The 6,000-nt window shown below is 42.5% G+C and overlaps 1 long non-coding RNA gene across 1 annotated transcript in view; it reads right to left on the bottom strand.

Annotated features, from left to right (window-relative positions):
* Positions 1-5,551, bottom strand: part of LOC146808746 (uncharacterized) — a 51,432-nt gene extending 45,881 nt beyond the window's left edge. The window contains exon 1 of the long non-coding RNA XR_014965486.1: positions 5,513-5,551. This is a non-coding gene — a long non-coding RNA (uncharacterized LOC146808746). The remainder of the gene's footprint in view (positions 1-5,512) is intronic.
* Positions 5,552-6,000: the final 449 nt, after the last annotated feature.

Here is a 6,000-nt window from a genome sequence, read left to right on the forward strand (position 1 = left end):
CGTCCATCTTTGTAATCACGATCATCCCTTTTAATTTTAATCAATTTCTTGTCCTTAATATATGCTTGATAGTTATCCATCACCTGCTTTAATATAGCAAAGTTTTTTTCAACAAGCTCTTTTTCTCCCAGTTCACTGATTTCCCTTTCTACTTTTTCAATTTCCTCTTGCAGTTTCTCCCCTTTTTCCATTGAGTGTCTTATCAGAATCTCCATCATAATGCGTGAAGCACCTTCCAAATTTTCTTCCCATTCCTTAAGTAGACTTTCACTGAGATCTTCGAAGGTGGGGAAGATAAGGATTCTGAGTCCCCTAGGAACTTTACCATTTTCCAGATATTGTTTAAGGGTAACCTCATCCCACCATCTACTCAATTCCTGCTTTCTTAGTCTCTCTAGCCTTATGAATAAAGTTTTGAGACTAGTTTTGCTAGAAACTTCCACATTTGTAATTACTTTTGCACCACTTATTCCGAACAAGTTTAGTGCCATTTCCTCTCGACCATCATTACATTTTGACATTTTCACAGTACTTTAAATTATAAAATGGGTAACAGAGTGCAGCAACAGTCCAAATAATTTTTAGATAATCAAACTATTCCACAGCCGACCAATGTCGCGCACATCAGTGTCATAGTCCCATAAACATGTAGATCCTATGCCAATCAGCTCCGAGACCTGCTGTGTTTTTTTTCATTTTTAGTTTTCCTAAAATGAGGCAACTGATTTATATGACTGTAAATAGTATTAATTTGTGGAAATTGGTTGTTCTTAAGTATGTGCATATATATGTATTTCAAAGGAAGATATCACCTATGATAGTGATCAGTAGTGTTTATACGTATTGTTTGACATGGTGTATTAATTGTTTTCTTCTATATATGTTTGTGATCTAAGTTTTAGTGTCATGAATGCGATTGGTTTATATTGTCCTTTTCTATCAAATGTTTTTGTCTGTATAAATGTCGTTATTTATACGTTGTTTTGTGTTGATTGCAGCCCTGATGAAGTTCCGTTAAAAAGGAAAGAAACGCATTGGCTGTTGCTTTTATATTGCATACAAAGAAGAATAAAATATTGCTTTGAACCAACTCGTTCTCACGAAATTGTGACTTCATACCTGGTGCCACCTCCATTTTTTTTCATTCTTTTTTCAAAGTAGAAGACATGTTTTGGTAATCAATGTCTGTAGGTTGTCCTCTGTTGGGATTTGCGGTAACATTGCTATACAGAGTGCAATTCATTGTCTATGGCAGGCCTTTCAGCTTCAGCTGCCTTGTGTGTCGTTGTCATAGCTAAGTCTCTTATTAAGCTACCTCATATATATACTTTCCCTGCTGCCCACAGTAGTTGCGAGGAAGTAATACAGGTTCATTTGAAGCCCTTATATTTTCAAAGCATTTCTTGTATCCTCTTCTTGTTGGAAGCATACATTTCAACATGATCATTCTGCAGGTGTTGCTTCAGGAGACACTGCAGTCAGGAGAGTTAGGTTTATTTTTGTGCTGTACAGTGGAGCAGGTGCCAGGGTGGGTAGTCTTCCATTAAACCACACAGTGGAGGCCTGTTATTATTCTGTTTACGATCACAGTGACCTGGTTTATCGATGATAGGGTCTCTCGCCAGATCCCAGTCTCCGTCCACTATTATTTTAGCAAGTTCACATTCTGTAAGTAACCTCCTCAGGGTGGAAATGAAGGCCTGTGTTAGGCCTTCAGGACCTTAGACAAATCCCCTGGTGACGGTGGTCTCTTGTACATTCATTTTAGCATTGTGGACGTAGATTATTTCTCCTGGACATGTCTTGTGGTGTAGGTTTGTGTTGGACTTGGCCCTTTTTGCAGGATCATCCCTGAAATTTTTGCCTTCCTCCTGTATTTTCTCTGACCTGTTTTTGTTGGTTTTATGACTCTGGGCACTTTACCACTGCTGATCAGTGCTAAAGTGCATATGCTCTCCCTATTGTAAATTGATGTATGGATTTGTGGCTCCATGATTGGCTGATTTGGTTTACTTGTTAGGCCCTAGTACAGTGCATTGTGTGCCCAGGGCTTGTAAATCCAAATGCTGCTGGTGGGCTTACAACACTGGTTATGACACCCACAGAAGCCGCCTTATAAAGTGTGTCTCAGGTCTACCATTGCAGAGCCTGTGTGCAGTCTGGTACTGCCATGTTGACTGGGCAAGTGCACCCACTTGCCAGTCCCTAACCTCCCCATCTATTCATATCAGACACCCCTATGGTAGGCCCAAGGGCAGAGTGCATTGTAAGTATAAGGTAGGACATGCCCTGGGGTATGTGGCATGTCCTAATAGTGAATTACAGCCATTTTCGTTTTTCACTATTGCAAGGCTACCTGTTCCCCATAGGCCAGAATGGGCAGTTTGATTATTACATCTTATAATCCTAACTGACTCAGGGAACTAGGTAGAAATTCGAGTTTAGTATGAATGAACTCAGAATGATAAAATGCATCTTTTAGTGAAGTTGTTTTTCATTCATTCATAGAGTCTTTATTTCGATTATAAAACCATAAAAGACAAACAATCAATTAAATGTTAGCAAGTTATAAAATACTTGATTAAAATGATTGAGTCATGGCAAAGTAGCATTGATCTAACAGACACAATGATACAATTAAAATAGGATATTAAGCCACAGTTCAACATTTCTTATATTTTAAGACAATTATTTAAAAAAAAAAAGAATATGAAATAGGATAAGCCATACGGCATCTACCCCATTATACTACAGTGTGTCAGATTCAAGCTACCCCACATCACACAACGGTTTAAAACAGATCAGGTCAGTGTGCACTAAGTTTATTAGCCCTAGTCACCCATACCCAACTCAGGAATTTTGCGATGGTAATAACAATAGATTCCTGGGTACATGTCTGTAAAATCCTCAGGGCCTTGATGGGAACTCTTGTACCAAGAATAGCACAGATACAGAAACAAGTTGGTTTTAACATTCTGTGTTTCAAAATACCACTTTTAGAAAGTAGGTATTTTCTTGTCTAACCATCCAAGCCTGCCTCTGCTAGGTTGTGTATTCCTTGTCTGGAGTTTGAGTGACAGGGGCTTGGGGACTCCAGGAGACAGGGTGAGTCAGCACAGGGCTGAATAGAGATGGGTGGGAGGAGCTGCTCCTGCGACCTGAATAGGGCTGTGCCTTCCCTCCACAATGCTGGCTCCACCTCCTGTGGTGCATCTGATGTCCTTGCCCTGCACTGTGAAAGGAAAGAAGGAGTCATGTAAACAGAGTGCTCCAGGACTGACCAGAACTGGTTTGGACTAGGCAAAGGCCTCTCTGCCTTCAGAGAACAAAGAGAAACTGTGTATAAAAATGGGGACCCAGACCCCAGAACTATAGATCACTTTTTGGAAACAAGAAGAAACCTTTGCTGAGGAGAGGAACCAGAGAAACTGAAGAGAGACGATCCCTAAGCGTGAGGGATTGGCCTGCAGTGGTTGCCTGACTGCCAAAGAAAGGAGAAAGGAACTTTGTGTGTACTTAATTCAACTTGTGAAGGATCTCCAGGGGCTTGAGATAGAGCTTGCCCCCTGCTGAAGTCTCAGGGACAACAGACTTCACCCACCAGCTCCCCAAGAGTTCTTTGGAAATGCCTGCAGTTGTGTTGGGCTTTCTGAGGGACTGTGTGTCGCAAGGAGCTGGAAGCGCGACTCACAAAGAAGAAGCGTGTCGCCAAACTGCCGCTGTCGCTTCACAACGCGAAAACGCCTCGCACCACCGGAGAAGAGGATCAACGTCGCATCAGACGCCGCCGCATTATCGGAGAAACATGTCGCAGCCGCTGTCATCGCATCGCTGTGAAAGCATGTCGCATTGTTGCTGAAGCGCCTCGCATCGCCAGAGAAAAGGATCGACGTCACTTCAGATGCCGCTGCATCACCGGGAAGCGTGTCGCAGGGCCTGTCGCGGCTCAGAAGAATTGTTAAGTCGCCACACGGCTGTCGGGAGTGCACGCATTGTGTCGCATCAAGGAGAAGACGCTATTTTTGTTTCATTGCACCGGATCTTCATCGCATCATGGCGTTGCGAGCCGCATCACCATGGAAGCGCAGTAAGAAATCGATGCATCACCTCCCCACGCCGAGAAGAAACGAAGCATCCCCTACGCATCAATAGGGACCCGACGCATAACAGTTCTTGCGGGTAAGGAACCGACGCATCACCATCCCTGCAACACTTTCGTTGTATAGCGTTACGCATCCAAAGGTACATTGAACTCAAAGTGTCGCATTTACTATCTTAAGAGAACTAGGCTATTTCTACCATTTTTAAAGTACAGTATTGTGGATTTTTGTCATTTATGGTCTTGTGTTAAGTCTATATAAAAATACTTACGTTTATACTACAACTTGTGTGGTGTCCATCTGTAGTGTTGTCACTGGGTTACTGTATGTGCTCACAAATGCTTTACACACTGCCTCTGAGATAAGCCTGTCTGCTCGTGTCAAGCTACCAAGGGGATGGGCAGGGGTTATTTTAGTAGTGTACCCCCTTATCCTGACTAGAAGCAAGGGTCCCTATTTGGTCAAAGGTACCTACCTCTGCCAACTACAACCCCCAAGTTCTAACAGTTTGTGACTGTGGATGTGATCTATACTCCTGTTTTCTATTCCTTCCATTGATGCTGGAGTAGACATTGAAGAGCTTACAGATGAACACCTGCACACTGTCAATAAAATCAATAACTCAGGTGCTGCTCCCTCTGACCTCAAGCAGATAGTGATGTTTCAGCATCAACAAACTCTTCAGGCCTGAAGACAAGATGTTGACTTCTACAAAGGAGGGGCAACTCATCTACACCCGAACCTCTCAGTCTAAAATAGGGTCTTACTAGCCTGTTGGCTGCCACATTTTTATTCAATGGTCACAAGCAGAGTATTTTCCTTTATAGCTGGCCATGCATCAGCTGTGGGATAAAGATAGTTGGCCTGAATGCTGAGCTGCAGGGTTGAATAGTCAGTTGTGTATCAGCTATGTACATGTAACAGTGTAATCCTCTTGACTGTAAAAGTAATGCCAACTGGACCATGTAGATGTTAAAGAGTAATGTAGACAATGCAGCTCCCTGTGGCCCTCCACCGGCAGCATGTCATGGTGCAGGCTTAAAAGCTGTACGTAAGAAAGTCCTCAGATAGAGGAATCAGGTGTCTTCCAGGAAGAATACCAATTGCTTACTTGAAACCAGACATGATTCTTATTGGTCTACATAAATATAAGAATAACAGGTAATAAGACGACCTGCTTCTAGGCCAATAAACAAGATGTATGCAAGATGATGCTCGTGTCATAAACTGTTCCCTCACACCTTCCAATAACACCTGCACAGGGAGAATTGCCAGACCATGTCAGTGTATTGTTTGTGCTATGTTGCTGTCGGTTACTGTCTGCCAAAATCTAAGGTATTCATGCATTAAATCACGCTTAATGGTTCTTCTCTCAACACCCCAACACCACAGCTTTTTGATTGTTATTTTACCTGTGTATGGAAAGATGGCTTCATAGCTGGGCTCAGCTGCAAAAGAAAGAAGCATACATTAGCACACAATCCATTTTTTCTGACAAAGTCATCAAAAAGATGCTTCATAGACATTGAAAGAAGACATCATGGCTATTTAAGTTGGTGTGGGGGTGATGAAGCAGAGAGAAGTTGACATACTTTCACTTTGTGAAGTTTCAAAAGATTGCCATCATTGTGTCCCAGGACTGGCTCCACGCAGTGACCACAGGGATACAGGTTCTCATGGTCTTTCCAGAGAAACCAGCCATCCCTTGTGAATCATCCTTGCTGAGGGTGGACAAGTCCCTTGTTTGGTCTACATGAATCATTTCTTCCAAGGCTGAGTGGTAAAGAAGTTCCAGGCACATAGGAGGAATTCCAATGGACCAGTTAGAATTCTATTTTTACTTGTAGTGTTGCAGTAGTTGGTGTGGGAACCAAGCAATCAATCAATCAATCAATCAATC

This window comes from Triturus cristatus, chromosome 7, assembly GCF_964204655.1.
Source record: "Triturus cristatus chromosome 7, aTriCri1.1, whole genome shotgun sequence".
Taxonomy (NCBI): domain Eukaryota; kingdom Metazoa; phylum Chordata; class Amphibia; order Caudata; family Salamandridae; genus Triturus; species Triturus cristatus.